At 46.2% G+C, this 7,652-nt stretch overlaps 1 long non-coding RNA gene across 1 annotated transcript in view; it reads left to right on the top strand.

Annotated features, from left to right (window-relative positions):
- The first annotated feature begins 1,099 nt into the window (after positions 1-1,099).
- Positions 1,100-7,652, top strand: part of LOC138526558 (uncharacterized) — a 148,226-nt gene continuing 141,673 nt past the window's right edge. Inside the window, exons 1-2 of the long non-coding RNA XR_011283620.1 lie at positions 1,100-1,156; positions 1,259-1,341. This is a non-coding gene — a long non-coding RNA (uncharacterized lncRNA). The remainder of the gene's footprint in view (positions 1,157-1,258; positions 1,342-7,652) is intronic.

Raw genomic sequence — 7,652 nt, 5'->3', positions numbered from 1 at the left:
CCGCTATGGGTTGAGTTTCTCCCACTCGGGCGGTTGGATCCTTCGTGGTTGGTGTTTTGTCTGTGGGAATGTGAATTAAGAGTTATTGTGGGTGTGTTTGCTGCACTGTTTTTAGCTCTGTGTCTCATTGGGACCTTTGCCCCGTTGCTGCTTTGGTATACCTCATGAAGTAAGTACTGGGAAGAGGAAGAGTGGACGTGGAGGTAATGCTCGGATTACTTACTGGTAATCTTCATTACTCCTAGTCCTACTCTTCCTCTTCACAGTACTGACAACCCTCCTCACCCTTCCTGCGGGGAAGGTCCCATGCTCCGGCTTGGTAATATGAAACTGAGTGACGTGGATGTGGGGGAGGAGTTATAGGAATTTAAAGAAATAGAAGAAGGTCCTGTGTTGGAGGCAGGGGCCTCATGAAGTAAGTACTGTGACCATGGAAGAGTAGGACTAGGAGTAATGAAGATTACCGGTAAGTAATCAGAGCATTCTATGACTAACCTATTACATGAATATGTAAATTAAATATAAATGAATGAACACCCCAACACTTCTCTTGTTAATTTTCCGGCACTACATCAATTGTCATCTGGCATAGTAATGTAACCGCCTGTTTTTGTCTCATTCCAGCGCCCCCCCCCCCCATTGTTTCAAGGACTTGTAAGAAAGTAACTGTATTTTCCCATGTTCCCTCCCTCCTTCAAGCGCTTTGAAACACATTGTGTATAGACGCTATACAAATAAACAATTCAATTATGAGGTTGTTTGGCATTCACTCTGCCAATGGCAGCACATGTATTCCATAGCTCCCAACCTTTTTTGTCACCAAGGCGGGTGAAAACACCCGATTTTCTTTTTGGCGGGTGAGAGGCCCATAGAAGTAAATGGGCGTATGAGGGGCTTGGCGGGTGATTCATCCGCTTTCAAGGCGGGTGACACCCGCCAAAAGCGGGTGAGTTGAGAGCTATGGTATTCTGAGCATGCGCAGTTGGGTATCAGTCATTTGTATTCTGATGTCACCAGTAACCATTACTGTTTCAGTTGTTTACAATGCATCACGTCTGTGATGTCACCACGTACTCGGTAACATGCATATTTTAAGAATGAACAGTTAGGTCCACGGTTTGCTCCCGTTAGCATCCGGCTCCCAGCCTGCTGAATTGTAAGTATATCTGGTCCCTCGGCGTAGCCATTTATTATTGATTTTGTATGTAATAGAACATTGGTATGACATGATACTACTATACATTATGTTTCCCAGCAGAGTGCGAAGTTACACGGCTCTAAGCGGCTTTTCCATGAGAATGACTGCGTTGCTGCTGACACAGTTAGATGAGTAAACACAACGTGAGTAACTAACTATCACATTCCTCATTACGTTCACGTTTGCATACCAGGGTCAACCAGTAATTCTAATTTACCTATGTTTTCTAGAACATTCGACCGCAATTGCATGATCTTACCTAAAGTCGCAGAAGTGACTTAAGACTACCACCAACCCATTAGCAGTCACTTGCATAAGGCTCTGCACATTTTATTTTAATATGTTTAAACTGAGTGTTGCAGGGCTAGCATGTTAATGTTCAGACCACACTTCTCGTTGTAGGTGGTCATCCCGAGCTTTGCACAGGTGATAACCGTGCCAAACACCCATGTAGAATAGTATTAGGTACCATCACAGTGAATTAGGTGAGGTAATTTGATTTCACGTTAAGGTTACTAAGGTTCAAATAACTGAATGCGTTTTTGGGACAGGAATGTTCTGACTTACTGTCATATACTTATTTGTAGAATTGGGAAAGGCAGAGGGGGTCATTACGACCTGGGCGCAAAGGGATACCGGGCACCGGTAATGACACCGGTGCCAGTAATCCCTTTGCGCCCTATTCCGAGGTCCCTTTGCAGGTTCTCCCTTAACGCCTGGTTTTACCAAGGCATTATGGACGGGACCCGCAAAGGGATACCGGGGTCAATAACGGTACCGCAATTTGCGGTACCGTTATTGCCGCCTTCCCCCTTCCCATTGAGCCCTATGGGGGCTCAAATGGGAATGGGGAATTGCTCTGGTGAATGGGTAATTACCGGTCCCGCCGACCTCAGACTGGACCAGTAATTACTCCCTTCACCAGACCGGAGTCGGACCGATTTTGGAGGCAGCCATGGCGCTAAAAGCGCCATGGCTGCCTTCAAACTCGGAATGAGGGCCAGAGGCTTAAGTACATCAATCAGCCAAAGCAACAAATTCTACTCCTGATGAAGGAATGGATATCCCGAAACGCATAGAGCAAATGTTTTCCTTGTAAAAATACATTTTGTTTGTATAAATATGATTTATGTTTGAATTGATAAATTGTAACACATTAAAAACTGACGAAGCTTAGTGCAATCAATACGTTTTTGGTGTATAAATTGAATGTGCAATGGATTTCAAGACATATTGATATATCTGAAATGTTGACTGAGGTTATCCACAGTTTGATAGGTGTGCATGGGACAGGAGTGTCCTAGAGTCTTGGACAGTACTTCTTTCTGCCATTTACTTGGTTTGTCACCCAGCCATGGGGTATCCAACCTGGCAAAGGTCTTTCTGTTTCTCTCACCCGCTGTACTGCCTATAATTATTGAACTATTCCCAAACACCCACACCCCATCTATATATTTTTTTAACCCCCCCTACAAAATTCGATGAGTTTTCACTTTGAAATAGCAACAGAGAAAAAACCCAGCGTCCTTTCATCCCACGATGAAAGGACGTTGTACTGTATCTAGACGCATGTAGCCTCCTTTCTGTCACACCCGATCCTTCTGTGGGTATGTCACCAAGTTCCTGAACCAAATAAGGGCTTATTTGTCTATCAGTAACAGATCTCTACCAGCCACCGCCCTGGTTTAATACCAGGCTTGGCTATTGTAATAGTCTTCTTATCGGAATATCTCAAAACAACTTACATTCCCTTCAAACCACACAAAATGGTGCAGTGCGTGCTATTAATGGCCTAGCCAAACAAAACAATGGGCCTCATCAGGAGTTGGGCAGAGTGGAAAAATGCGGCGGTAACGCCATTATCGCCGCATTTACTGTTCCACCCAATCACGAATATGGCCCTACATGGACGACGTCACCTCCAGCTATAAGCCAGGTGTATCAGAATTTTCAGCGCTTTTACAACCAGCGGTATTTACGCCGGTGGTAATTGCGCCACCCATCCTCATTTGGTCCAACCAATGGGGAATGGGGATTTACCGCCTTGCCACTACTTGTAATCCAGCGCAAATTGCGCCGGACCGAGTAGCTGTAACGCTAATTGAGTTGGGCAGTATCCCAGTATTACCACCCAACTTGTCATGAAGCCCTATGTGACTCCATCCAGAAGGGCCCTACATTGGCTACCCATGAAATACAGAATCACACATAAACTGTTGGCACTTAGATACAAATGCTGGACAACTTCTGCTCCTCAATATTTGACTTGATCACTTGATCGTTAATCAACCCAGGCTGCTCTAATGACAACTATAAATTGGTGCAACCACGCTTTCAGCTAACAGAATTTAGGGGAGCAAGCTTTGATGTGCAAGCACCCAGGGAATGGAATGCCTTTTCTCTCTCTTTGAGAGCATCCCTGTCCCTGGTAGAATTCAAGAGATGCATTAAAACCTGCCTGTTCAACCAAACACCAGGCTGAGGAGATCTTTCTCTACTGTCTTACTGACCTCTTTTGTCTGACCATCTGGCTCCCTGTCCTTACTTGTTATGTGTGCGCTGTGAGAAACCTGAGGGTATTCTCGGGAATCCCTTATTCAGGTTGCCAAGGAAGGGCTGGCGCTCTCAGATCCCAAACCTGGGGGTGGACGAGTGAAGGAGGATCACCTGGGTAGGGGAGCCTGGGGTTGTGCTCAGGGAAATACCCAAGGAGAGACGCAGTACTATACCGTGTAAGAAGGAGAGGACGAGATACCTGAGACCTTTGTAGGCTGTACCACATCTGCCTCCCTTCGTCCCACTAAATCGTTCAATCCCAAATCCAACAACCCCTCTCAATATGAAAAAATTCCTGTTACTGTAGGAAACAACCTTTCTCAGAATCCTTGGTTTTCTGTTGCCTACCCAAATACTCCTGGTCATTCTTTTTCATGTCCTTCTGATTATTAATTCCCGAAACGCCAGTATACTGCATTTGCAACACGCTACCGTTCCCAGAATCCCCTCTGTTCATTTCACGAGAATAAACCTGGTCATTCCCGTTTGTTTCACAAACCCTACCAAACTCACCCTTCTGAGTCTGTTAACCCCTCTTCCCTATCCCACTACATAGGACACTCAACCTCTCTAGCCGCCCCTTTTCTATCTCGAACACTTTCGCACACCACAAAAGACAACAGACTAACGTTAGGGCTTGTTACCTGACATGTCCCAACACGAAGGTCAGGCAATGTAAGGCAATTGACCAGAATTACTCACACCTGATGGCCCTTTCCCTTACCCACATGGATAAATGGTGGAGCACGAGAGCACATTATGTGCAAGGCAGACAGCACGACGACATAGCTATCCCAGGGCAGCAGTTCAAGAGAAGGAGAAAGGCATTGAGAACCGAGAGGGTGCCAGGGAGAGAAGAGACCTTGCCCTTCCCGACCTAGATCTGCGATTCCTCTGTAGAAGAAATCGTAAAACCGCGAACAAAGGCTAAAGTGTGTTGCAGCAGATGTCAATGGTAGATGGAGCGCGCCTACGCATAAGGTGCTTGCTACCGAGGTACCATCCTTGACTCCTGATACAAGGAAAAGCAAGCGGTTTATCATTGCCGGTGGGTCGAGGGGAGAATCGATAAGAAGCCGAACTGTGTTGAATGAAAGTTGCAAGCTAAAGAAGGTTTAAAGAACTGTGAAGGTCGTAGGGGAAAGCCAGCGAAAAGGGGCCTGACACCACATGGGTTTTCGGTGAGAGACTCTAGCTTGGTTCCCCATCTTTGTTGACACTACCAATTCCAGAAGGCCATGTGAAGGTCGTGAGAACAGTGTCCAAGTGGTCATATACAGGTCTAGCAAAGTCCCCTGTACAGACAAAAGTCTTTGACCAACAAGTAAAGGAAAGCTAAGGGTAACGAATCCTGCATGGTGAGAGAAAAGATTGGCAAGAGTGAACTTGAAGGAGGAATGCCGATTAAAAGGGGTGAAGCCTGATGCCTCAAGTAACATTTTTGTGTTGACAAGAGTGAATCCGTGAAAGGGAGGTTCACAGTGAATTGTTTAAAAAGACATTAAAAATTGTGAATGTGACAGAGAAGATCCTTTTGAGATACAAGCCACAGTGAACCTGGCGGGGGGAAGCCAACATTCAAAAGGAAGGTCTGCGCCCGGAAGAAGGGGACCCAGGGGTGAAGCCAGTATCACCCAAAGAGGAAAGCAAACATAACAAAGGAGGGTCTGAACCCGGAAGAGGGGGGACCCAGGGATGAAAAATCATCACCCAAGTGTAATCACCAGAAGGAACTTTTGTTTTGTTATTTGGAAAACATCAGCCCATATTGCTAGGAATTCTTTGTGGATCTGAGCCCAGAAGGGGGGTAGGGGTGGAAAGATTGTCACCTGAAGTGCCTATGAAAAGAAACTCTTTGTTTATTATTTTGTATGCAGCAGGTCCTGGAAGGCAGGACACTTTTTGTAGAAAAGAGACTTAATCACCATAGGTCTTGGTACCTGAGAATGGAACTGCAGGCTTGTGTCTACAGAAGCTCGAGTGTGTGCTGTGCTCTGGAATCCCACCTTGTCCTGTGCTAAAAACGTGGGGAAGGGAGACCCAGGGCTACTACATCCTAACCTATCATTTACGAACACTTCTTTCTTTCTCAAGAACCTTATCCCACACTCTTTCTGTATGTTGTTGTACGGATTGGCAATAGTTTTTTTTAGCATAGGCCCTTTTATCTGACAAGACGCCACTAGGACTGTCTTATTTTTATTTTGATGGTCGTAGCTTGCTCCCATGTTTGATTTAGGTTTAGATTAGGGGTTTTTCCAACCCATTTATACAGTTTCACTTGTATCTGTCTTTATTGTGCCACCATGAGTTCCTTACAGCGCCCTGAGGCCTATGGGCATGCAGCGCATAATAATAAATAATAATAATCAGTGCCGAGGACTATGAGTGCCAGTTAACCACCTCTGCTCTAGTCATTGCTCTTCTGGTTGCTCGGTCGAGTGCGACTGACTCCAGACTGGTCGTGTATGAACAGCATTGCTCAGGCTTCTCCGTTCCTGTGAACCAGCTGCCGACTGCGTCGAGCACCTGCATGTCCACACACTAAAGGATGAGGATCCCTCTGACAGCTCACTCCATGGTGAATTACAGGCAGGGGAACTATTACCAATCTCTCCAACTACATGCAAGATGAACTGGGCTGAGGAAATCGCCTGCACCAAAAAATGGAAGATCCAGCCATAGGACAAAGTGTTAGTGCCTTTATTGAAAACTCAATGACAGGGATTGAAGTATGGGCAATGCAGATTTACATGGCCGCCCATGTTAGTTGCATTTAGATGTCAGCAAGCAATTCAGATGTATTATTGTGCATCTTATGATTTCCACTGGCAAAGGTGTACATGTTTCAGTTCTCTAACTATGTGAATCATAAGCATGTCCGTCGTGTCTGCCATCAATAAATTGAAGTCTCTGCATAGCTTCATGCAGCGATGCCTATGTGCTTCATGTTTAATGCATCTATGTCATGGAGCCTCATTACGGGCCGGCGATAACCCTGCCGGTGCTACTGGTGGGTTGCCGCTGGACCCGTAATATTTTACCGACGCCTGACTTCCCGGTGCCACTGGCTCATTATGAGTCCGGTGGCCCGGAAAGTCAGGCGCCGGCAAATTGTAAGTCCCCATTCCCATAGAGTCCTGTGGGTCTCTATGGGAGTGGGGACACGGAAGCACCGGCACCATTAGCAATGGTGCCGGTGCTTCCGTTACCAGTCTGCCTACCATGGCCGCAACACCCGGCAGGGTCATGCCTGTCGGGCACAGCAACCTCGGCAGGCAGACTCAGAGTTTGCTGATTCGGAAACAAGGGTGCCAGGGAGCTTACTGGCACCCTTGTTGTCGAACCAGCAAACTCGTAATGAAGCCCATGGTGTCAGTTGTAATGTCATCAGCTTTCTTCGAGGTCACAGTCAGTTGACGTGTTCCATTGATTGCAACTGTGTCTCTTCAAAACTGTCATCAGGATGGGGTCTGAATGATTGTCTGAGTGTGTCAACATTTCTTACACCTTTGATATATTGATGATGGGGCGGATGGGCCCAAGAACGATATACACCTCTAATTTCTCTGTTGCCGGGATGAGAGTGGGGTAGGTGCAATGATGGCCACATTTAGGTCTCCCTCTTCAATTCCCCTTTGGTCGATAAGTCAACCACACTTCCTTGACAACCTTCTCTGTTCATGTGCGACTTTGGAATCCATACTTTCGCCACTCCTCCCATGTGTCCATGATATTTCACTTGTTCATCTAAACTTCAGTTCATATAGCATCAGTCTCCATCAGGCTTGCATCATACCCATCTTCCACAATAGTTACGTGGATTTGGGGGAAATGAGAACCTTGTGCCTGGTGGGAACAGAGGACACTGCTTCAGGTGTGATTGCAATACGTCAAA

This window comes from Ambystoma mexicanum, chromosome 7p (genome assembly GCF_040938575.1).
Source record: "Ambystoma mexicanum isolate Mex_15411 chromosome 7p, UKY_AmexF1_1, whole genome shotgun sequence".
In the NCBI taxonomy this organism is placed as follows: Eukaryota; Metazoa; Chordata; class Amphibia; order Caudata; family Ambystomatidae; genus Ambystoma; species Ambystoma mexicanum.
Note: the sequence above shows the minus strand (reverse complement) of the source record. Positions and strands in the feature narration are given on the sequence as shown.